At 36.9% G+C, this 26,744-nt stretch overlaps 1 long non-coding RNA gene across 2 annotated transcripts in view; it reads left to right on the top strand.

The window, feature by feature from the left end:
- LOC136828422 (uncharacterized) overlaps positions 1–26,744 on the top strand; it is a 320,263-nt gene that overhangs the window by 181,186 nt on the left and 112,333 nt on the right. Inside the window, exon 3 of one of the 2 annotated variants that reach the window (XR_010850037.1) lies at positions 8,940–9,005. This is a non-coding gene — a long non-coding RNA (uncharacterized lncRNA). Of the gene's footprint in view, positions 1–8,939; positions 9,100–26,744 lie in introns of those variants that run through there. The other variant, XR_010850036.1, reaches the window with a different exon arrangement.

Below are 26,744 nucleotides of genomic sequence, written 5' to 3'. Positions count from 1 at the left end.
TTCGGTATTTTTGTCAAAATTTACCGACCACTTTTAAAGATGATGCTGCATCAGAAAAGTCAATTGCTCCTTTAGACAATAAGAAATGTCTCGTGCACCCTCGAAACTTCCTCTTCCTACACCTCCCCTGAAAAGGGGACGGCTTCAGAGAGAGAGAGAGAGAGAGAGAGAGAGAGGGCGCACATTGTTGCTGTTTTTTGTGCTCGAGTATGCATTACTCGAAAGTGAAATTCAATAGCAGTTTTTATTTATTTATTTATTTTTTTTTTTACATTTGTGGATGACCAGACACCCACATTAGTTTTCACTGCTTTTTCCTCTTCTTAATATCACGTGACATATCAGATTTACGTCAGACGCAGGCTCCACCGCCAGATCTAATTGGCATCGTCATACAGAACGGATATTCCATATAGCAAGGGAAACAAGAGACGCCTTGGTGAACCGCAGACTCGACCTTAACACCGCATTTTCGCGAAGTGTCGCTAAACAAGATTAGGAGAATCACGCAAAACCGAAGTGCAATTATTGTCAACTGTAAAACAGGATTTCTTAATTAACTTTTACCAACAATAATTTAACCCCATATCCAGATGAGAGCAGACGCCTATAAAGCAAATCATTACGCAACGGCGACGTTTCGTAACATTGCCGTCGTCTGTGCGCAAATGGAGAAGTGAAATGAATGAGGCTTTTGAAGCGAAAGTAAATTCCCTGGAGCGTCCGTACTGTGGGGCATCGCAGAGTCTGTTCAGAAATGAAATAGCGGCTAAAAGAAAGTCGAGAGACTACAAAAAACTATAACATCTCGGTTGTTGAGGAGGCAGGCATGAATTATCCATTTATTTACTGATGTATTGCTTGAAAAGGGTAACTAATGAAATAAGCTTGAGACATGGCAGCAGAAGATAAAGTCGAAGTCAATACTGTACCTGATTACCTTCCTTAAGTCAGTCAAAGAACATGTTTAAATAGAAAATGCCTCTTAGAATAGAAAAAAATGGAGCATAAAGATGTTGCACGACTGATAGCACCCAAGAAGTCTTAACTTTTTTTCGAGAAACCTTTAACAGCAGTTATTGGTAATACTTTGAAAATTCGTGAATTACGTTCATTCCTGTGAACAAACCACAGGCTTTTTTAAGTACTAATTTATTTGACTTACAGTGATTCAAGTCTCAAACCACGGACTTTTAGTACTAATTTAATTGATTCAAGTCTCAAGCAACCTTTTTTACATTCAATGTTATGCATTCAACGTTTGATCAAAATATGGTGTGTATAAGAAAAATAAGGAAAGGCTTTAGACTCATTGGTGATGTACCGTTTTTCATCAGCAGCACCCAGTATGGGACTGAAAAATGTCGTATGTCGAGGTGATATAGTGCTGAGTAGAGAAAATAACTCATGTCACAAGGTGCCCGCTGTAATACCATGCATATGCAGTCGCATATCTAGTGCCCCTTACTTTACCCCTTCTTTTGCTGAATGGACTAAGCGTCGAGCAGCTGCTTCAGTGGTCGACAGTTCGAATGAAGGAAGGAGGTTATTGTTAGCTCCTATTATCAAGCGATACTCCCTGATTATAATGTCAGATCACAAGTCTTTGTTTTTTGAACACTTACAAAAAAATAATAGGAAAAAATTTTTACAATGTTATATGATTAAACGTAAGGATTTTATGTATTAAATTGTCAAATATCCATTTTTATTTGGCTAAGGCCCCAAGACATGAAGTTCGGAATTTTTTTTTTTTTTATTGTTTTGCCTGGAATACTGTTGATTTGTTAATATATAAAGGATACTGGTAAGAAACTGTCAGAACAAGACTACGAAAAGTATGAGAAACTACTGTGATAGACAATAAGGAAGTCACAAAAGAAGGTGCAAAAAAGACAGGCTTACAGTTTAGGCAGAATTTTGGTAAGCGGAGCTCATCTTGGTACTAATCCTAACTATAACATTATTTATAATAGATGTGAAATAATATGATCAGATTTGAAGCACATATCACTGAGTGTTAATGACTCTACTAATTTGGAGGTCATCCCTTTGATTGAGATATGCCTAATTAACTTAATTTTTAGTATATAACTTGCCCAGTTAGGAATTACTCATATTAATAGAAACACAGAATAGAAATACAATGTACCGAACACCATCACGACTGACCTATTCATAGTTGTGAGTGAAGACTATACCGTTTTAGTGAGTTTGTCAACTCCCCCTTTGTAAAAGTGTTTAAAATTTCCAGCCTTCCTTACTACTTCCATGTTGTTATTCAGGGTTCCCGGAAGGAACTGGCAGTGCAAGGACAGCGCTGGTTGCCGCAGCTGCCACAGAAACTAGGGTGATGGTGATAGTTGTGGCATGGTAAGTCCGTCGTTACCTTGGGCTACTTACTAGAGAAGTTTTGACTCTGTATTCCTTAAAATTTTACTGCAACACTTAGGGGCGTTACACTCTCTTTTCTTGTCTGATACGTAAACTTCCCCAAAACCCAGATTTAGAACATCTGATCTCTCTCCTTACCCTACGTTATTATTAGAATTTTAAAGAGTTTAGGATCTTGAAAGAAGTCCCACAGAAACATTACATATCCTTCAGAAATCGAGTGCCTAGAGGGGTTTAGTCACATAATGAAAGAGCCCCCATCACTAACTTGGGTTTCAAAGAGGAACATCGGGTGGTCCCTCAGTTTTTTGGGGCGAGTGGGCGGTGGCGGGGGTGGGTCAGGTGGGACGGTAAAGGTGAAGGGGGAGGGCCAGGAGGTTGGAGCTCATTATGCACCTTGACCTTGCCCAACGTATGGACTAGTGAAGGTAGCAGTAGTCCCACCGGTCGGCATCCCTTCGCCCTCTCGCGCGACCGATACTCCCTCACCCATGTTTTTGTGGGCATTTTTAGTCCTTTTAGTAATCCCGGCCTCTCTCTTTCTCTACAGGTTGTGTTGGGGGAAATTACCATGCCATTAGTGAGGATGAAACAAGACCATTTTCGTGTGTGTAAATCTTGATGTATTAAGACTCACGCACACACGAAACGGCGTTATTTTATCCTCGTCCTAAATAACGTGATTGTTCTTCAAAGTTTTAAGTGTTGCTGTTGTTTGTTATTTGTGCAGTCACCAAGATGAAGGTTATTCCTTTCGTTTTGCATTATTGTTGATTTTATTCACGCTTTCATTAGATCTAGATGAAAATTGACAGGAATGTACCACTTTGTACGTTGAGGTCATAGTAATGTTAAAGTTGTTGAAAATCGTGTCCATGTATGCGATAACTTCAAACGAAATTTTAGAATGATTGAACACTCCAACTAGTATCGAATCACGTACCTCAGTCTTTGGACATCTTAATCATGGCGCATTAAATGGAAGTGTAAATGTGATTTCGCACGTTTATGGAAAAACATTGCGGTCAGAAGTGACACAGTTTGTGGCAATCAACAACGTTTGCGTCTGAACTGAGCTGTAAATTTTGCTGAAGGCTGATACAGAATTGTACAAAGTAGAAAGTGCCTTAGATAGCTATGGTTCAGTTATACGGGATCATACAGGATATTTCAAATTACCTTAGTATTTTGAAGACTGGAAAATCGTTGAGGCATAATCTTTGAGGCAATAATTTTTTAGTAATTGTCATATACAATTAGATTATTATTATTATTATTATTATTATAAACCTGCTTACTTTAACTGTTACCTATATAGTTCCTAACTAAAATAATCACCAGGCATAACTCTCATTGTTTGACTGCAGTCATTTATCATTATTTTCTTGTGTCTTCTTTTCCAGTACGTTGGCTGTGCCTTGACTTTAGGTAATTCTATAGCTATCACTGTGTCTATGCAAGTTTTCTGCCAGAACATTTATTATTGGTATCATTATTGTTGAAGGGATTTAGTTGCTGTTGTATTATTTCAGTTATTACTGTAATTGTGATCTTAATCCTGTATTTTTACTTTTGTTTTATATAACTATTGACATACGACCCTGAGCAGAATGAGAATATATTATTATTATTATTATTATTATTATTATTATTATTATTATTATTATGAGTAACCTTTGTCTTATTTCTTCAGCCGGTAATTTGAGATAGATTTGCTTTTGATTTCACACTTATTTTTCAGCCAATCTTAAAACTTCACGTTTAATGTCATATTGTTCAGTAGATCCCCTTTGAAGACTTTAGTAGGTCATTGAACAGAGATTTATTTCACTTGTTTCATCCTCTTTCTAAGATGAATTTCTGGTCAGTTCACGAGTTAGAGAAATATTTAAAAAATCAACAATGATCCCCTTTCTATGGCCTCCTTCAGGATGAGGGCCCCATCAGGCCCTTCAGTTTGTTTTCTTTTCTCGTTTTCTTCAGGTTTGGGGAAGAAAGGGCCATTAAACTTGTCGTCTTACTGGATTTGCACTTGAAAACAAATGTTTATAAATTATGATATGAAACAGAATTGCATATTTTGAGACTGCTATTACAAGCATTAGTATCCTGTACTGCCAAACACGAGTTGAATGATGAAGATTACCTGGTAATACGAAGATACCTCATTAGCATACATTCGCTTGATTGTATGTTTCGTAACTGGAATCTTTCGGAGAAACTATTCTAAATGAAGTAAATAAGAGAGAGAGAGAGAGAGAATGTGATGGAAATTTAGAGCGGTAGTAGTTCACTGTCTCGATAGAGAAACAGACAGATGGAACGAAACCTGTTTTTAAACTGTAGTAGTTCACTGTCTCGAAGAGAAAGAGAGAGAGATGGAAGAGAAACCTGTTTTTAAACTAGAGATTACTTAGAGAGAGAGAGAGAGAGTATTTTTAATTATCTGGTGTTTTGCCTTCCAGCATACATGATATTTTGCAACAGCTCGAATATCTATTAGCTAAATTCACTTGTTTGCAACCAGGCGCTGACTTAGATGCACAAATGCAAATCAGTTCTGTCTCACACACACACAAAACAGAGATCGAAAGCTGATAAAGAAGTTTAATTAAAGGGACCGTGAAATTAGCTAATTACCTACAGTGACCATGTGCAAAAACATTACCAGTTGTAAGCGGTCTAAACGCATTGTATTTTTTTAGGAAACTTGAAGAAGATAACAAATCAAAAGACTAACAGTCGGCATGTGGCTGCCGTTCAAAAGTGAGCAATGGAAGAAACACTTTTGGGTTTAGGTAATGTTCAAAACATTCCTTTCAGTTCTCTTCATATGGGTCATAGTCTGTGATAGTTCCAAAAGGCCATTGATATAGAGAGAGAGAGAGAGTTATAAAGCTCTCACTTTTGTCAATAATTTTGTGTGTCGTGTTGATGACAGATATACTGAAGAGATTACGAGATGCTGCAACCTCCTCTTTCATCAAACTAACCGCTGTCATTCCAATCTCTGTCGGGGGATTTCGCTCCCAATTTTTGACCGCTTCGTCCTTTCTCGATAATAACGGATCATAAGGCAGTTGGCGTCGTCATTGACTGTTCTTACCAGATTCTCTCTCTCTCTCTCTCTCTCTCTCTCTCTCTCTCTCTCTCTCTCTCTCTCTCTTTAGTCTGTGGAAGTCATTTGCTTTCGGACTGCGTTCTTTTCCTTTAATGCCAGACACTTTACTTCTATTATGTTTCGTACAGCTGGGCTAAAGTTGTAGATTTTCGGTTGAATGGAAGAAATACATTCTCGCTGTTGCTTTGGTAGGCTGAAGAATGAAAATGCTTAAATTTAGAAAGGTGCATACATTTCAAGAATGGCTGCTTGTCGGTTTTGAAGGCAGAAGTGTCATCAGTAAAAAAAGTGGTCCGCGTATGACAAATGAACGGTGTCAGTCTTCAGAGACCAGGTAGCGTTAATAAGTCTTCAGTAACTAAGTTCCGTACCTATAAAAAAGTGTAGCGGATATTTGCTGAACTCACAACAGGACATGACACCCACACAGGTTGAAGTGGGAAAGTCTATGGGATTTACACTACATTGTCTGTGCTGGTGATGATAGTATTAGGAAGTCATGGTTCCGTAGCTCGGTAGTTCGTATTCCACGACCAGTTTTTCTCCTGTTGTCTGTGACCTGGAGGTAAAGACACAGAAGACACATATTTATTATTTGTTTTATCAAATATTTTTATACAATTTCTGAGACTTGTTTTTCAGAACTGCTGTTGACCAGGAACAAACAACGTACTATATATACGTATGTATGTATCAGTAAGTATATATATAGATGTATATATATACAGTAAGTATATATATATAATATATATATATATATATATATTTGGTTGGTTAAATACATAAAGTGTACTGTACATACATACACAGTATCCAAAAGTCATGTGCAATTTAAAATTCTTGAAGCTTCGTAACTTTATAATTAATTTGTAAAAAGTGCCTAGTTTCTGTGTTCTACTGAATTTTTATTTATTATTTGTTTTATCAAATATTTTTACAATTTCTGAGAACTTCTTTTTGCATTGCCAGGTGGATGTCCAAAGAGATTTACAATAAAGAAGCACCACACAGGAATTGCATTGCCAGGTGGATGAAGAGATTTAAGTTAACAGGTTCTGTTACTGATAAACCACGGTCTGGTAGACCATGTGTTGGTGAAGGAACTGTAGCTTCTGTAGAACAGTCCTTTGAAAGAGGTCCGAGAAAGAGTCTAAGACGAGCACCTTTGGAGAAGAAGCTTTCAAAATCTACTGTGTATTAGATTCTGCGGGAAAAAAAACCTAAAGTGAAAGCGTACAGAATCCAAATGCACCAAATGTTAAAAGATGATTATCAAACACGACTTACTTTCTGTCATCAGTTTAATGAAAAAATTCATATTGATTATGTAGTTTTGAATGGCTGTGTAATTTCTGTGTGGTGCTTCTGTATTGTACTGGGTTGTAAACCTTCGTTGGACAGCGACAGTACATTTTAGCTCAGCCAACCAAAAAACGCAGTTTACTTTCTCCTCTAGTGAAGCCACGGGTCAACAGCAGTAATGAAAAAGAAGTTTCAGAAATTGTGAAAAATCTTTGATAAAACAAACAAACAATAAATAAAACTTACGAAGAACAGAGAAACTAGACACATCAAGCTTCTGGAACAGAAAAATTAGACCCATTAAGGTTTCTTATCTCTTTTACAGATTAATTCTATCATGTATAGTTACGAAGCTGTTAATCAGCTCAGTGGTCTGGTAAAACTAAGGTATACTTACTTACGAAGCTACAAGCATTTTAAATTGTACCATGTCTTTAGTAACACCCCGCATATATTACATACATCAACTGATTTTACGCATGATACTTTCACAAAACCTGCTAAAAAGGAAGTAAGTCAATATCTCCCATGTATTAACGCATAAAGGCTTTAGTTCAAATCACTGTCAGTATTAGTGCACTCATAAACATTATTCCTTTTGGGGAAAATTGATTAACAAGGCACGGTGTATTTGTCGATATATATATATATATATATATATATATATATATATATATATATATATATATATATATATATATATATATATATATATATATATATATATATATATACACACACACACACACACACACACATACACACATATATATATATATATATTTATTTATTTATATATTTATAATATATATATCGGAAGCTATTGTTTTCCACAACGGACAGGTAATGCATCAAGAAGTATAGCACAGTGTTAATTTTGCAGTTGAAGGAATGTTCCAGATGTCGGCCACTCCATCACTCCTTTTGAAAGCCTCTTCATAATCTTCTTTACCGCCAGTTGGAGGAAGATTTTATCAGACAAATCTGAACCCCAGCTTCTTTTTTGAGGTTCATCGTATTCCTCTCAAAAGGAGCTGGGATTCAGATCTGATTCATAAGATAGCCTCCGATCAGTGGTACACAAGGTTTCAACAGGAGTGACGTAGCGGCTGACTTCTGGAACATTCCTTTACCTGTATAAATGCCACTGTTCTGTACCACTTAATCCATTACCTGTCCTTTGAAGGAATCAGTAGTTTCCGAAATATAACACTATAAAATCTACCGTTTTGATGCTTTTATGGGCATTCTCTATTAGATAGAATTCTGTTATAACAACAGTTATATATATATATACAGTATACACATATATATATATATATATATATATATATATATATATATATATATATATATATATATATATATATATATATATATATATATATATATACAGTATGTATACACATACTCTACATATATAAAATAATATAAAATAACCAGCATACTAATTTTTTCATTATTTATATATATTTACATGTATAAATGTACATATATATATATATATATATATATATATATATATATATATATATATATATATATATATATATATATATATATATATATATATCATGGTGGAGACGGGTAATAAGTACGGCAGATTCGGCATTAACTTATACCTCTCTTGGTGGCTCAATGGTTTGACCATCGAATGGAGTCGTTGGAAGTTACCGTGTCGAGGATCGAGGCCCAGTTTATCACTTTAAAAATTCCCCTTCGGTGATAATTCCCCATCGGGGATATTCCTGAAATACAGTAGCGTGAATTGGATATTAAGCGACATTTGTAGCTTCATGAATGTATATAAACCACGGTGTGATAAAATTTCACATATATATATATATATATATATATATATATATATATATATATATATATATATATATATATATATATATATATATATATATATATATATATATATATATACATATAATGAAAAATTAGTATACTGGTTATTTTATATTAGGACGAGTGTGGTAATGATGTGACCGAAATTAAGAAAACAGAAAGATTCTTTAGATTTAGAAACTAACCCTTGAGACAAAGATAGGGACTGTATTCTTATAACGCAAGAAAATACTGACCCAAGACATAACCAGGCAATTTTTTTTTTCAGAGGCATGTTTGTGGTTATACGTGGCACGTCAACATCGGGTACTGGGCTTGGAGCCGCTTGCAAAAGGTGAGTGAAGTTTTATCCATTTATTAATAGAAACTTTCATCAATTATAATTCACGAAGTGTAGCATCAGTGATTAAAGTTTGTCTTCCCCCCCCCAAAAAAAAAAAAATTGAAAAAGATAGGTACGTGTTTTTCATGCGCATTCTGTATCCATCTTATGCATAGACGGAAAAATATTTGAGCCCACTAAAGAAAAACTGCCTTCCTTGAAAATGTCTTATGTCCTAAATAAATGGATTATATGCTGCAATGAAAACAATTGCTTCAGGTTTTCGTGCTTAGCGTTTAATTCTATTGAGGTTTTGGGTTATATTCATAATCTTATTTGAAACCCACAAATCAATTCAAAGGATAAAATACCTTAGGCTCTGTTGAAAGTGTGGAGAATACATACATACTGTACATACATTTTATATACATATATAAATTATATATGTATAATTTATATATATACATAAATATATATGCATATGTATATAATATTTATATATGTATATGAACGCATATTGTTTTGAAGACCTAGATCGAGATAAAGAATTAAAAGTTAGGCCAAAGTAATTGCTAAGCTGCTGAGGCGCTAACTTGTTGTCGCAGGATGTCGCCTGAGTGGTATTTACTGGGGTAAAATGCTAAGGCTAAGGTGGCAGGAATGTTGACAGAAGTATTTGCGTCCTCCGAAACTTCCGGAAAAATCCAATATTTGGTGTTAGGAAGATTAAAGGAAGGTTATCTCTCATAAAGTTTTCTTTGCTTGATGTTTGAGTAGGACTTTGGCATGACATTGGTGAAGTAGGTTAGAAACCAATGAAATCCAAAAAGGACTGAGTATATTCAATACAAACACACACAACACACACACATATATATATATATATTGCAGTGATGTGTGTGTGTGTTATGTGTGTGTGTGATGTGTGTGTTGACATTGGTTTGATTTTAGTTAGAAATTGAATCCAGTAAAGGACTGAGAATATTCCGCAATATATACAAGTACGTCATGAGGGCAGTACCTAATGCTGTAGTTCAGTAGAATGTTGAGCATAAGCCCTATCTGTTATGTTTTATACATATGCTTTTGTTTTAGTTTGCCGTTAAGGAGAGCGAACGCTCTTATGGGGTGGCCGAGCACTATTTCAGAAAAATCCTTTAACATTGGCAGGTACAGAGATGTGATGGAAGAATTTTGTTGAGATGGTACTGTCGCGAAGATTAGAATCGTTGATTCAGCAAATAGTTGATCATCTCAGCAGTTAATGTGATGAACACGCGATATTTCATATGACCAAGTTGTTACATGTGTATGTTACAGAATCTTGATTTTGTGTCTAATTCTGCCCAAAAAATGAGTTCGGTCGTTCATTAGCGGAACTAGAGCGAGATCGTGAAGACATTAAGTGTGGCAAGCTCTTAGAATTGGCAGAATAAGGTACAGTTCAGACTCTTCGTTTTTTCTATGTGAATTGTGGATTTATGGTCTTTTACCATATTTCAAGACATTTTTGAACTTGTGTGCAAAGTTCAATATACTTTTTTTGCCATTTCAATATTTTATTTTAGTGTGTTCTGTTTAACCATGCATTTTTTATTATGTTTATACTTGCATATTTTTTTGGGAAATCGTTATTATTTTGTGCTTAATTTTTTCGACAGATGTCATGGTTGTGGTGATGACTTTGTGGGCAATGATATGATGTAGTCATGATGGTGTGATTATAGAGACATACAATGCATACCTTGCAAAGTATAATATCTCTGTGTGGATTGACTTTTTGAGACTTGACTTAATAATACTTAAGTTGGAGTATGTGAGAAGATTTTGACTTTACAGGTCATTAGCCATGATTAGACTTTTGAGTTAGAGTTGGATTATTTTTTGCTTGACAATTTCATTTATGATGCATTTTAATCTTTGCTTTGTTTATTCATTACTTGTTGGTTTTTTAAATAATAAATCTATTTTTGTAGGAAAGATTAGTTTTCCTTATACGACCCATTTCATTTCTTTAATGTGGAATGAGAGAGAGAGAGAACAGGGCTGAACCCTCCATCGCCTTCTGAAGACAGACCAATCGGTATGCTATGTGATATTCCTACCCGGAATATTCTTATCTGTTCCGAACGGTTGTTACATATATATATATATATATATATATATATATATATATATATATATATATATATATATATATATATATATATATATATATATATATGCATACATATATATATATACACATATATATACACACACACACACACACAATCAGCGATCGAGAAGGAGATGCACATACAAGTATGGAAAAAGAAAAAAATGAAGCCATCAATATTCCAAGATATGGCCTCCAGCTACCCCTTCATACTTTCACGCCATCAATCAGTTGAAATAAAAGAACGTCGCCAAGGAGAATCACTTGCTGACCTCTGTTTTTCTCACTTTCCTTAAGGTAAACCAGCACTCTAATGAGGAAAGTGTGAGGAAAAATTAGCGAACGGTTTGTGTAACTCTTGGCATGTTCTTAAGATCGAAGTCGGAGGTAAGCGGTTGGGCTGTCATGTAATGCTGGTTTTTAATTTACTCCTCTTTTTCCTCTTCCTCTGTCTTGATGAACGAGGGAGAAAACGGAGGGAAGAAAAGTAAAATGTAGATAGTGGACACATGTTCAGCCATCAGGTTTTCAACAATGACTCGGTCAGTAATTTGCGGGTCATTCTTTGAGCTTGAATTTTGTAGAGAGTAATAATATTCAGTCATTTTCCTTCAGATCCAAAGCTCACTGACCTTTAACTGGGCATTACATGTCAGATTCGCTGTCAGATTGCTCAGTATCTTCTATAAATCACTCTTAAGTCGGTCAAAGTGTTAATAAATCGCCCAGAGTTAGATAACGTGTCGGCCGTAATTAAGTCGTCCAGAGCACAATTATAACATCGTCACAATCAACATCGAATTGTCTAAATCGGTATCATGCCGTAGTAAGTTCAAGGGTGATATAAATAGTCGATTAAAGGTCAATAGCAATTTTCGGGTTGATTGAAGTCGTCCACGAGCGACATCATTTCGCCCCCCCCCCATCAACCCCAGCGCCGCCCTCCAGATCCTTGCATTCAAACCAGTTTTCTGTTTTCATTCCAAGTGCATGTTTGACGGCTCTCCTTTTGGGCCTCATTTGGTCACTTTATACTTGCTTTAATATTATTCTGCCGACTAATTGGCAGCTTGGTATTAATAATGATGATAACAGTAATGATGATGATGATGATGATTATTTCGGAAAAAGACCCTCTTTCAAACTATCTTATTTAAAAAGAATGGCCGACTGGATGCCGTTGAGGTTGAATTGTAACTTCCCAATCTCTCGAATGAGTTTCTTTGTAGAAGCAGGTCATTTGCAGAACATCTGTCCAAAGTCCATTTAATCCTTGACGTTTCAGTAGTCCTCTCTACCATTACCAAAAGGGCAAACGAAACCAGGGTACAATTATGCCATATTTATAGGAGGAGGCTCCCCCCGGCCCCCTCCTTTTTTTCGACAACCAATCAAAATCTCCCAAAATTTCTATTAGGCCCGCTTGCAAGTATAAATGTGGCATAATTGTACCCATGGCTTCATTTTCCTTTTGGTAATGGTAGAGGGTGGGCTACTACTGAAACGTCATGGATTAAATGAACTTTGAACAGCTGTTATATGATATAATTTGCCTGATGCTACAAAGATACTCATTCGAGAGACTGAGAAACTGCGGTAGAAACTCCACGGAACGGCATCCAGACGGTCATTCTGTTTAATGATGATGATGATTATTATTATTATTATAATTACTAATCAACATAAGTACGCAGTGAACAGAACGAGCGTAAACGGATATTAACTTGCTAAGCAAGATTTTGAAGGTAAGAATGACGGTATACTAAGAAAAATAGTAAAGACATGTTGTGGAGTTATATACATATTAATTCAGCTCAGTTAACAGACAGTATGAAATTATAGTCAAACCAAAATGACTATGAACGTGTAGTACTATTTAGACGTTGCCACTTTTCCCAGATTTGATTAATAAAACCTTGACCTAAGTTGGGATATCGTGTAGATGTGGCAGGCACGGTGCCACATCACCCCATAGGTCAGAAAGGGTTAATAGCTTGACACTTGTTCTGCGTATCTAACCGTGAAGACGTAAGTGAGCGAAAGAACTGAAATCTGAAGAAATAAAATCTTACATTAAACTGCTTTGAGCAAAAGATAGGATAAGGACGATCTACTTTCTAATCATCTAAATGAGCTATACTAATGCCCCAATATCTGGCCTTGACTCACCGATAAAAATGAATGATACATTGAGATAAAAAGAAAATACTGTTATTGGCTCCTCAAGTGATTGTAAATTGTAAATTAAGTCGTCCTTGTTCGAGAACGGTCTCTTTCTTCTGGACAGCCCATGGGAGGGATAAGTAGGATTTTATGGCCGAATTAAAGAACCCCGAATTGAGGAATGCAGATCAACTGTAGTCAGACTATTAATCGGGAAGAAGATTGGCAACGTAGCTAATGACAGCCATGTCCGCAGTCATTTTGGTTTGACAGTAGTCAGTGTTTCATGTATATGTTTGCATTAGGTGTACCTACTGTGCATTTCAGGGCCTTGTCTAATAGATTTTCGTTAATAAAATCTTTACAAAGCATCGGATATGGATCGTATTTGGGAAATAGCTATTTGAAGCCACGGCCTAATTGGTAAAAATATGCAGTGATGTCTAATGTTGATAATTAAGGCACTTACCAGAGCAAATTAAAGAAATTTAAAGGGAAACTTAGCTAAATCTAGCAGGCTTGTAGATGGAGGCTAGTAAAACGTCATTACCGAAGGCCCTCCCACTCGCTGATACTGTAGTATGACGTACTTTATACACCCCGCCCATATACTTTATGAATGAAGACTCAGATGTTGGTAGTGGTGATTGTAGTAGTATATGGGATTCTTATATTGTTTCACACACTCAAACACCTACCGTACAGTACTCTCTCTCTCTCTCTCTCTCTTCTTTTCGATGAGTCATGTCCGTAAGTAGAGTACAATAAGGGAATGGGCATCAAATGAGAATATTAATTGTGTAACACAGTTCCATGGCGCAATTCACGTTTCATTTAACTTGAAATATGCACCAAGTTTCTGTTGCTTCATATCGTCTCCTCAAAAGTTGCGGTTCACGTGTACTTGCTTAGTCCTGCTAAATGAATGTAACATAACGCAAGTGTTCTAACCTTAACTTTCTTAAAGCATGATCAATCCCATAATAAATCCACAGTGCTTGGTATAGCACACTACTCCCCCTTCATTATTTTATCTGTGTTCCTCTGTGTCAGTTTTGTTGTTTCTAAACTCTTGACGCATTTACTTGAAACTGATACTAAAGTTTGTTGTAGGGTTGTTGAGTGGTTATCAGTGAGTCTAGTATTCCCGGTTTTATCTGTTTACTTATCTTTTTATGGATTTTAAGTTACTCATTCTTTCAATTTTCAGTTATTTTGATTACTTCATTTACATCGTTTATTATTATATATATATATATTTCATTTAATCATAACTACATTGTAGTGCTGAATGATACTCGTAACTCTTAGTCCAAGCGCTTGGGCTATGCCCTAAATTTTATAATCCACCAATCCATTGATTGATAGTGAACTTTATTGAAATTGAGGGAGAAATGAAATAAAAAACAAATATTGTGACTTAAAATTATGTAAAAGGATATGCTGTTGTTTGTTTAAGATTAGGCCAGCCATGTGTGAATCAGGGTCTTGCGCTTTGAGCAGACCATAAATGAAGAACTTTCGATGGAAATAGAGAGAATAAAATTTCGATAATTATCGCATATCCTACTCAAGGTATTGCTTATTGTACAAGAGGGTCAAGTATTTGTGTTCAACGATCATTATCGTACTCCTGGAACCCTGCTATTATGTCCGATGTCATAGTTTACTTCGCAACTAACCTCTCTCTTGGTGCTTACTAAATTTAGCTAAATTTCCCTTTAAATTTCTTTGATTTACTCTGATAAGTGCCTTAATTATCAACATTAGACATCACTGCATATTTTTGCCAATTAGGCTGTGGCTTCAAATACCTATTTCCAAAATACGATCCATATTCGATGCTTTGGTAAGATTTTATCGACGAAAATCTATTATACACGGCCCTGAAATGTACAGTAGTTGTCTAAGCCTGACGAGAATATCGTAAGTAAGAAATACTCATTTTTGTGACAAAAACACCAAAATACCCAAAGTGAAAAGAAACCATTATAATTGGTGGCTTCGTAAGAAGAGAGAGTTTCCTTTTAATCCTATTACCAATCTTCCAGACGTCAGTGTTAAAGGGTTTAACGTATGTCATTAGTGGATTCTAGAAAGTAAAGCTGTGTACCTCGTCATCCAACCAGATCTAAGGAGCAGTCGTTTCACGGTTCTTGTTACTCAGTCTCCGTTTTTCCTATCGACCCACTAAAAGTTTTGTCGTAGTCTGTTGTCGCTTCTATTAACGTTCCTGTCTTACTGAAGGAGATTGCTGCGGGTCCAAGAAAATTTTAGTCTCGTCTGCACGTGTACAGGTGGTTCAGGTGCTGCATTAGCTGATGGTTAGTCAACGAACAGCTTAACCAGATAAAGTCAATTTTGATAAATGAGCATCATGATACTGAGATGGTATAGGGAACCAATCGGAGATAAATTAAGTTTCTTTTTATCTTCTTTAACACCGGTGCTTCGGGCCCTGCAGAAGCATTATGATCCATCCACTTTACGGTAAAACATTTTGTTAACGCACGTCGCAAATTTATCGATTACATATCACAAACAGGTTGAAAACAAGTGAACGGCCGTAAGTAGAGAACGAATTTTCGGCCATTACGGAAAATCGTACGAAGCATTTATCCTGTAGTGTGGACGCACCTTTAAAAACAGCTGAAACCAGCAGTATCTATCACACTACTGCAATGTGAATTGGAACCAATTTTACCAGGAACAAAATCTCCCGCAGTGCGTTAACACGTACAAATCATTCTGGTCAACGGTTGCGACATGTTCCATGTTCCTCTTTTCAGTTCTGCCTCAGAAGTTATGCAAATGTTCAGCTTTCGAATTGAAAGGCAGGAATGATGCATGGGGCCAGACTTGCATATGTCACTTCCTTCATATCATCGATTTTCACGAACATAAAGGAACGATGCTCGATTGACGAACTGAAGAGTTGATCAGTTGTTAAGGAGCCTTATGATAGGATGACACAAATTATGAAGTTGGAAGAACTCGAACGAAATTTAAGGATTGGCAGTATTTGACGAGAGAGAGAGAGAGAGAGAGAGAGAGAGAGAGAGAGAGAGAGAGAGAGAGAGAGAGAGAATGGTTATGCAATCACTGTCATGAATCACCGACTATTTGGAAAAGCACAGGCAAACGAGAGAGAGAGAGAGAGAGAGAGAGAGAGAGAGAGAGAGAGAGAGAGAGAGAGAGAGAGAGAGAGAGAATGGTTATGCAATCACTGTCATAGATCACCGACTATTTGGAAAAGCACAGGCAACCTTGCTATCTCGGAAGGTAGTATCCCTTGTTACATGGACATCACCCTTCCTTTTATGTCTTAAATGATATTTATTCATCGATCAGATTAATGTACTTTATTGTGGCCATACTAGAACCTTGTAAGAAACGGAACGCATTAATAATCAGGAATGTTAAAGAGCTTGATAGGAGATGCTACAGTGTTTATGTAAGATGCAAGACTTTTTTAGATAATGTTTTTTTGATCTGTCTTCATTCCTTAAGTCAGATGCAGGCTGATAGTAGTTGGCGGATTTCGTTGCAAAATAATGGTTATTTGTCTTCATTCCTTAAGTCCGCAGGCTGAGAGTATAGGAAACTACTCTTGTGCAAAAAAGCTATAGCAGTGGTTCTCAACCAGGGGCGAATTCCCTCCTAGGAGGGAAATACAGAGTTTCAGGGGGGGAACTGTGACCACAGATTGGCAGGCTCAAACTGGCTCTAGGACCACACAAAACGCAGTGTGCATTGGTCAGCACTACTGAGAGGTCACGCTGGGCTTTCTCTCCGCTAACTTTTGTGTTTGTGTTAGTATTTTGTTGCATATTATTTGGAATGCACCTTTTGAGGCAGACAAATTTTGGAAAGGAGGTGGGGATGGCATTCTGACATATGGTGAAAGGGTGCATGGGCCGATAAAGGTTGAGAACCACCGAGCTATAGGCTCTTATTATCACGTCCGGTGACTAATAATAATAATAATAATAATAATAATAATAATAATAATAATAATAATACCCTTTATTTCATCTCAGAGCCATGTACAGAAATAGATAAGGTAAAAAGGATTGTAATGACAATAATAGTTATCATAATAATTGCAATGAGTACTTTTGCAATATCATCCTAATTGACCAGCCTCTCTCTCTCTCTCTCTCTCTCTCTCTCTCTCTCTCTCTCTCTCTCTCTCTCTCTCTCTCTCTCTCTCCTTTAAGTGTACTGTTAAACTGTAAACACGTCGAACTCTTCTTGCAAACTACCACTGGTTAAAGGAAGTAGTTTTCCTGAAGTGATTTTAGACGGCTCAATTTATGGATGACAGATGGGGCGAGGGTTGCGTGTGGCCCTAAAGTCAAGCTGATGAGTGTGGGTGAACTTGTATTTGACCTGGTCTTGTTGCGGTGTCTTTTTCCTCACGGATCTCTAAAACCCGATATCCAATCTTCGTTCCAATTTGCAAGATCCAAAGTCATGGTGCCGACACCCTTTAAAGGGACTTTCGACCATCATCTGCAGGAGCCCAATTCGAGTCCAGGGCAAACATGAGCCTCCCTTCGTTCGGCAAAGTTTTGAAGGCTCTTGACGTTATTAGTAAACGACCTATATTGACTGTCTGGATTCCACAAGTCCTGCAGTTGAGAAATTCAACCTTTTCTGTTGTCTGCCCAGGAAAATTCTTTATAATCCAATTGATATCGAACATACAGACGGCTCACCGAACTAATACCATCTCTCACCCTCAGATTTAAAAAGGAAAATATGTAGACATAGAGAGAGAGAAAAAGTGCTTGACAAAGAAGTCGTCGAAGACTACCTGGAAGACGAGGTAAACATCACTGCATGATTACATTCGCATATGAATTTGTCCCTTCCTTACACTCTCTGTAGTGATCTGTTTTCGGAATGTTTGGACCCTTTCCCCTTCAGATCAACTCTATCATCTCCCATTCACCTTTTAATGTCACCCCTTGTAAAAAGAAACTCGAACAGTTATCTGAGAAATCTCAAAAGCTTAAAATTGCACATCATTCCGGAGATTCCAATGTCTCTCTTACGCTCTGCATCCAAAAGTAAAATATTTAAGCAAGTAAAAAGGTCCCTTATAAAAAGAGATGAAAGAATTAGATTCTCTGCAACATCTCATTTATCAGATATCCCTGCAGTGGCAGTCGGGGTAAAAAAAACATGCAGCGTTTCTAAACTGCCGGTGTCTGGCGTCGAAGGGCAATTTGTATGGCAGATTAGAGAGACGGGGGGCGTTGGCAGGCGTGTAGGGTATAATCAACTATAATGGATTATCTGGAGGAGGTGTTGGTTCTCGTTGCCGGCCTGATACCTAGTGTTGAGGGGCTCCCTGCGATTAATATGATGACTTAATGCTATATCTTCCTGACAGCTCTCTTGATTCCTAAGGAACAGTTTCATTGGCAGTGCGTACGTATTTGTTAATACGCTTGGCATTGCTTATGCATACGTACAGTGAAGTGTATATTCATACACCATACACATTCTCTCTCTCTCTCTCTCTCTCTCTCTCTCTCTCTCTCTCTCTCTACCAACACACACACACACGTATATAATATATATAAATATATATATTATATATATATATACATGTATATATATATATATATACATGTATATATATATATATATATATATATGTTATATTTATATATATATATATATATATATATTGTATATATATATATATATATATATATATATATATATATATATATAAATATATATATATATATATAATCGGAGGAAAATCAAGTCATCAGCAGTTCATTGCTACATTCATACTGTAACTGTTAATTGTGGATTATCCCTTAGTACATAAATTACCACATGAGCCAGAACACACCATCTTCGAATCTCTAAATTCTCCTCATTTCAGGCTTGCAAATTCTCTCTCTAATGCAGAAGTTTAAAACATATTGTAAAAATGAACAAAAAAAATTTTTTTTACCTAAACCTTGCAACCCTCGGGATATTAAACATTCAACCCTCCAGATATATTATGTAAATTATGTTCTTCATAAAAAGAAAGCTAGTTATACGACAACTCAGAGATTATTAATCTCATTTTTTTTATCAGCAGTGAGTCTGGACTTTATCACGATAAACTCTTCAATGACTGGTCACCGTTGAGGAAGGATCATGTGGAATGAAAGTCCGTTCCCTAGGGCCATGTTACTTGTCTACGCTTCCTGACATCTGTCAACCTATTGTCACCAAAATACCTCCCCCTTTTTTTTCATCTAAATTGGTGCTGATTTGATGAGGAAGGTTTGACGATCACTGAAGAAGCGCTACTTCAGTTTTGCCAGAAGTTTGTCACCAAAACACCAATTATTTATTTTCCATTTTGGTGCTAAATAAACAAGACAGTGTCACTCGATCACTAAGGTTTTGATGCAAAATTTGAAGGCTTAATTCCAACATTCACCTAAAAACATGGCCGAGTGAACAAAGCATGTGTTTAAGAAATTGTCTCTCTCTTCTCTCTCTCTCTCTCTCTCTCTCTCTCTCTCTCTCTCTTCTCTCTCTCTCTCTCTCTCTTCGCCACTGAATTTGAAGGAACTTCTCACCCCAAACACCATCCAACTTGTAGGTTATTAAAGTTATTTACTTCCTTTTGAAAGCATCTGCCGAAAGTAATTGGTGATTTAAATTTTAGATGCAGGCACTCCTTGACAATGAAAATCGGACGTATTAATACACATGGTTTAGAAATTTGATGATGGTATTTTGTGACTTCATAATTATTTGATGTTTCATCACCATTCTCATCATCATGTCAGAAAAATGTCCACCCCATTTTACTACTTTTCTTTCCTTTCAGGAGGCAACATTACCTCGCGCTGTTTTTTCTTTTTTTCATTAAGCTACATAAAAGCCTTTCCTTTTTCTTTTGTTTTGTACTAAGGTTGTAATAAACGTCTAAAAAATCTGTTTAGAATCATATTGGTGTAATGATTATTTATGAAGCAGTTTGGAGGAAAGAGGCTTAATTTCGAGGCTACTAAAATGCTGTGTATGAATTGTTCAATACTATAGTATGATTAATTTCAATAATATAATTAGCATCAGAAGGCAGTGTAACATTCACTTAATCAAATAAACTCCCTTTGGTTTTATATTGTAAGAAGTCTGCTCCATACATAGCATAACATCTAATGTCTAATACCTATCGTCTGCCATGTACATTATTTGATAACAATTTCTACAGCCAAATATTGTCTACAAACTCCTCAAAATGAATCGGCTTATGTATTTTCCTGTTGATACTTTTTCGTTCTGTAATTTCTACTCATTTGCTTGTACACCCTTCTTGTGCCAGCCAGGAATTACATCAATTTTATTTTTGAGGGAGGCTGCACTTTTTTCTTTTTCTTTTTTGCGTAATGATCCATTACTTTCTCTCTCCCTCTCTCTCTCTGTCTCTTATTGCGTAGTGACCCATTATATCCTCCTCTCTCCTTTTTGCTCGATGACTCTCTCTCTCTCTCTCTCTCTCTCTCTCTCTCTCTCTCTCTCTCTCTCTCTCTCTCTCATTTTTACCCAGGTGCAGGAACAAAGAAGATAACCGAGGTAGTGAAGAAAATCAAAGTGAAAAGTAGAAAAAGTGCAGTCATATTGCAGGGAGGAGGAAACGACAAAAGATGGAAGAACTGGTCAGACAGAAGGCCTTGTAGCCGACCTGAGGAATGTAGAAAACATCCGTGAGAAAACTGATAACGGCATTCTTGTAGGACTTCTGCCTAGAACCAGTGTAAGCCACTACTCCCTCAGCAAGGCAATTGGAATCAACGACAGACTGGAGCGAATGTGCCAAGAAAAAGGTGTTAGGTTTTTAAACTTTTGGGATAGATTTGTAGGGAATAAAAACTGTGAAAAAATGGAACTCACTTGAATTTGGAAAGAGCAAAATTACTAAGAAACCCCTTAACGAAAACCTCTTGAAACACCTCAATGAACTGAACATTCAATGGAAGAAGTCGGAAAGCTCTCAAAATTTGGTTGTGAAAATAAGGGAAATGAATAAAGCCACTGAGGGCAAAACAGAAGATAGAAAGGTCCCTCAGAGTGGCGCAGTTTAATGCACAATCTATTCGGAACAAAGGAGATCTCTTCAAAGCCTTGATAGCAAGTGAAGAATTAGACAAAATAGGCATCACAGAAACATGGATACAAGAGGCAACAAGAAACTTTGTAGGAGGGTACCAGGATATAAATTCTTCTAAAAAGATAGACCCAATGTCAAGGACCAGCTCAATCCAATAGAGTGTAAAATTACAACACTCAAGAATTGTCATCAGTATAAGAAGTTTAGGGAGGAAGCTAACTCTAATACTAGTGTACAAACCTCCCCACCAACCACAAATGTCCGAAGAGGAGCTGTATGCACTACTAGGACAAGAAATAAACAAGACTCTGCATAATAGTAGGAGATTTCAATGCAGCAGTACAGTGGGACACTATGACCTCCACATCAAACTCAGAAGGAAAGAGACTTAGAATTTGTCAAAAATGAATTTCTCCACCAATGGGTTGACAAACCTACTAGAGGAAATAACATACTAGACATTGTCCTATCAACAGAAGAGAACCTAGTATCTGACCTTTCAGTAGGTGCAAATTTAGGCAAAAGCGACCATAAAATTATTAAATTTCATATTAATATTCACCATAAAAAAAGATACAAAAGAGATTAGACTACCGTCGAGGAGACCTAAAAAAACTAAAGGAGTGTGTTAAAAATCTAGAGCACGACGAGATTACATACATAGATAACTACTGGGAAGCCTTTCTAGAAGAATACACAAAAATGTTCCAGACATATACCATTAAAGCAAATACTAACAAGTGGCAACAGTCAGCCTAAGTGCTGTTAAACAGTCAACATGGCTTCAGACAGAACAGATCCTGCCTAGCAAACTACTTGGAGTTTTTTCATAACATGCTTGGTATTTACGACAGTAGTAGAAGAATAGATATATTTTACTTAGATTTCCAAAAGGCCTTTGACAAAGTTCCACACAAGAAACTAATGACAAAAGTTAGAGCTTTAGGAATTGTAGAAGAAATAGCAGACTGGATCGAAGACTGGCTAACTAATAGAAAACAGAGAGTCGTAATAAACGGTGAAGAATCAGAATGGGCATATATTGGAAGCGGAGTTCTCAGGGTTCTGTCCTTGGCCCGCCCTTGTTTTTGATTTACGTTAATGACACTGATGTAGGCTTAACTAGCAGGATAACCAAATTTGCAGATGACACCAAACTAGGTGTAAATGCAGAAGTCCGAGCTACATTGGAAAGTTTAAGGAAATAGGCGAGTGGTCAAAAAGATGGCAAATGCCATTTAACCTGGATAAGTGTAAAGTGTTACAAATAGGAACAAACAACCCTCATGCCAACTACATGCTACTTGGGAATGACATAAATAGTGTAGAACAAGAAGAGGACCATGGATTCATTATTACCAAGGACTTAAAATCCACAAAACAGCGAATGAAAACTGAAAAGAAGGCACAGAAACTAGCGGGATACATAAAGTGGCAGTTCAAGTACAAAAAACAAGGAAACGGTGTTGCAGCTCTACACATCAATAGCTAGACCTCATCTTGAATATACAGTACACTTTTGGGAACCAACACTAAGAAAGGACATAAATAGATTAGAAGGGGTACAAGCAAGAGCCACAAAGAAGTTAATTCCATCCATCAGGCAAATAGGTTACCAAAGACGACTAGAGAACCCGAACATGTATGGCTTAGAAACACGACGATTGCGAGGACAAGTAATAGAAACATTCAGAATACTGAAAGGCATAACATAAGTAGACAGTAACCTTTTCACATTAAGCGAAAACCAGACAAGAAATAATGGAAGGAAATAGAACTGAAAAGATACAACGCATCTCATTGTGGGAACTTCTTTACGTACAAGATATGTGACACATGGAAAAAACTACCACCAGAAGTTGTAACCAGTAACAGTGTGGAAGAGTTTAAAAGAAAGCTAGATAAAATCATTAGAACACTGTGAATGAACAGTAAAACTGCTCTTAGAGACAAATGAGCACGTGATGTCTCCTCGGATGGGATAAAAAGTCTTGGAGACATCCTAATCCTCGTAACTCTCTCTCTCTCTCTCTCTCTCTCTCTCTCTCTCTCTCTCAGTCGCTAAATTATTTAAACTCATAAATGGATGGGATGGAATGCATTTACATTATGATAAAATGTAGCAGAATTTTACAAGGCCTGGGCTTTGGTTCGAATATGCAAATGGAAAGTCAGTGATTCGTTTCATGTATGTTCTTTTTAGGGTAAGTAATATGAATCACTGGATTGGTATCCACCAGAAGTTCCCCAATCAGTCGAGTAAGCAGGTGTAATCGAGAACCATGACTTGATTAGGCATTTATCTTTGTCTTAAAGATCGAATCTTACTTAAAAGTACTATTTTCGAAATTTTATTTACGAATCAGGATGTTACATTTCTGCACATGTATTAATAGAGCTGTAAAATTAAATATTAAGCTAGGCTTGATATTCAGAGGTGATGTATAGTGTTAGAAGACGATGTATTCAACCTTTTCATAGCATACACATTCTAAATTATATATATATATATATATATATATATATATATATATATATATATATATATATATATGTATATATATATATATATGTATATATATATATATATATATATATATATATATATATATATATATATTATATATATATGTATGTATGTATATATATATATATATATATATATATATATATATATATATATATATATATATATATATATATATGATGTAAATTTGGGAAAAGTCAGATATTTAATAATGTGTTGGGATATTAAGGAAATGGAGAAGTATAAGTACTACCATATTGGGAGGAGCATTTTCTCACTAAGAGTACCTTGAGATAGATTGGGAGACGTAATTGAGAGGAAAGTAGAACAGCTTGAAATAGTGATTATATTTCAAGTCTAACTACTATAATAAATTTTTTTTTGCGTGGAATGTCACTAGGCCTGTTCCTGTAGAAAGTCAGTTTTATTTTTCATTCTGTTTCAAAATTAGCAGCCTTTTACACACACACACACACACACACACACACACATATATATATATATATATATATATATATATATATATATATATATATATATATATATATATATATATATATTTTAGTGAGGTGTGATTATAATGATTTATTCATCTAAAAAGCACACAAGATAACACCAACTTTTTGGCAGGTAAGGAAAATGGTGTAAGCGAAAGTGTAGGTCAATTATATTATAACTGATTTATTCATCTAAAAGCACACAAGTCGAACACCAACTTTTGACAGGTAAGGAAAAAGGGGTTAAGCATAGGCCTCTGTGTTTCTTCACAGAGGCAAACATACAATTATATTAGTATAATCGAAACCCACGTCATTCTTCCGTCAACCAACATCTGGAACGTTTTCAGTCGCCATTGAAGGATTCTCTGCAGGCTGGAGTTTGCCGGGGAGAGGGGGGGGTTTGTGTGCAACGACTCTGATGAATGCGTACTTTACATTCATCAAGTCTGCGGGGACGAACACTTTTCTGTCTGCTTGGTACATCGTTTTTGCTGGTAACAATTTCTCTATTGCTTTTCTTGCTTTGGATGCCGTCGTTGGGCTTTTGTTGTCTGGGAAGGCGTCTGCTGGTAACTTCAACACTTGGCCGTAGAGGACTTTGGCCGGGGATGCATTGAACGCCTCATGCAGGGTTGTTCTTAATCCCAGCAGGACCCACGGCAGTTCTTTTCTCCAACTGCCTCCCTGGCATTTGGCAGCTAGAGAGGTTTTTAATGATATATGTAGCCTCTCAATTATTCCGTTTGCTTCAGGGTGGTAGGTGGTGATGTGCGTTATTTTGGTCCCCAAACTATCGGCGAGGGCATTCCACATGATGGAGGTGAAGTTCGCACCCGTTGCTGGTGATGATCTGGGGAACGCTGTGCCTACTGACCCAGTCCGTAAGGGCTTTAACGCAGCTTTCCACTGTCTGCTGCCAGATGGGGATTGCTTGTGGCCACCTTGTATTCCTGTCTATTATCATGAATAGATATTTTTACCCCTCTGATGGGGTAGGGGGCCCACTATGTTTGACGTGAATGTGGGCAAGGCGGCAGGATGTTGTCTTGTATTCTTCTATCCCGCTCTCCGTGTGCCTTGTGAATTTTGACGTTTGGCACCAGATGCATTGTCTTGCGGACGTCTTGACATCCTTTCTCGTGCCCCACCAGATGTACCACTCTGCTATCATTCTAGCGGTGGATTGGCCTGATGGGTGGGATAGGTTGTGGGTGAGGCTGAAAGCTTTCTTCCTTAAACCCTGTGGCAAGTAAGGTGCGGGCATCCTGTACTTGTCTCACAGGTGATGGTTGCCATTCCTTCGTTGATCGATAGGTCACTCCATTTGAGGGCAGGATTTATCTGCCGCAGTTGTTGCAATCCCTCATCTTCCTTTTGCGCTTCTGCTAACTCGTGATATGGGATCCCAAGCTGGATTGTGTTGGTGCAGTTTCTGGAGAGGGCATCCACCACGGTGTTTGATGAGTCCTTCAGGTACTTGATTGTGCAGGAGTACTCTGCTATCATTGACAGTGCCTTTGTTGACGCACTGACCACACGTCTGCCACTTTCATGAAGGTGTGGATGAGGGGTTGGTGGCTTGTCTGCATCATGAATTCCCATTCCTCGAGCATGTGTTGACTGCTTTGTACACTGCCATGAGTTCTCTGTCGAATATCGAGTATTCCTGCCCTGTCATTCTTGGCTTTTTGCTGTAAAATGCTAATGGGTGGCAACCATCCTCAGTGTCCTGCTCAAGTGCGGTGCCCATTGCTGTGTTGCTTACATCGGTTGTCAACATGAGGGATCTGTTGGGCAAAGGAAAAATTAGTGTTGTTGTATTTGTTATTGCTTCTTTGGTAATCTAAATGCATTCTCTTGTTCACTTGTCCAAATTAACTGTTTTTACTTTCCTTTCAAACACTGATATAGGGGCCTCATGATCTTAGCTGAGTTAGGAATGAATCGATGGTAGGTTTATGAGTCCCGAGAACTCTTGTACTGCTTTTACTGTTGTTAGCTTGGGGAACTCTGTTATTGCTTTTATTTTTTCAGGCAGCGGTTTTATGCCGTCTCAGCTCACTTTGTATCCTAAAAAAAATTGACTGTTCTCTTTTCCCATTTGCACTTGTCTTCTCTCACTGTTAATCCATTTTCTTTTAGTCTTTTTACCACTTCTCTCACATGTTTGATATCCTGCTTTAGGTTCGGGCTGAATATTAGTACATCGTCCATGTTTACTACACAGAACAGAGGTCCCTGAATATCTCGTCCATCAATCTTT

Source organism: Macrobrachium rosenbergii, chromosome 42, assembly GCF_040412425.1.
Source record: "Macrobrachium rosenbergii isolate ZJJX-2024 chromosome 42, ASM4041242v1, whole genome shotgun sequence".
Lineage (NCBI taxonomy): Eukaryota > Metazoa > Arthropoda > Malacostraca > Decapoda > Palaemonidae > Macrobrachium > Macrobrachium rosenbergii.
The sequence above is the reverse complement of the archived record's forward strand: the minus strand, read 5'-3'. Positions and strand labels throughout refer to the sequence as shown.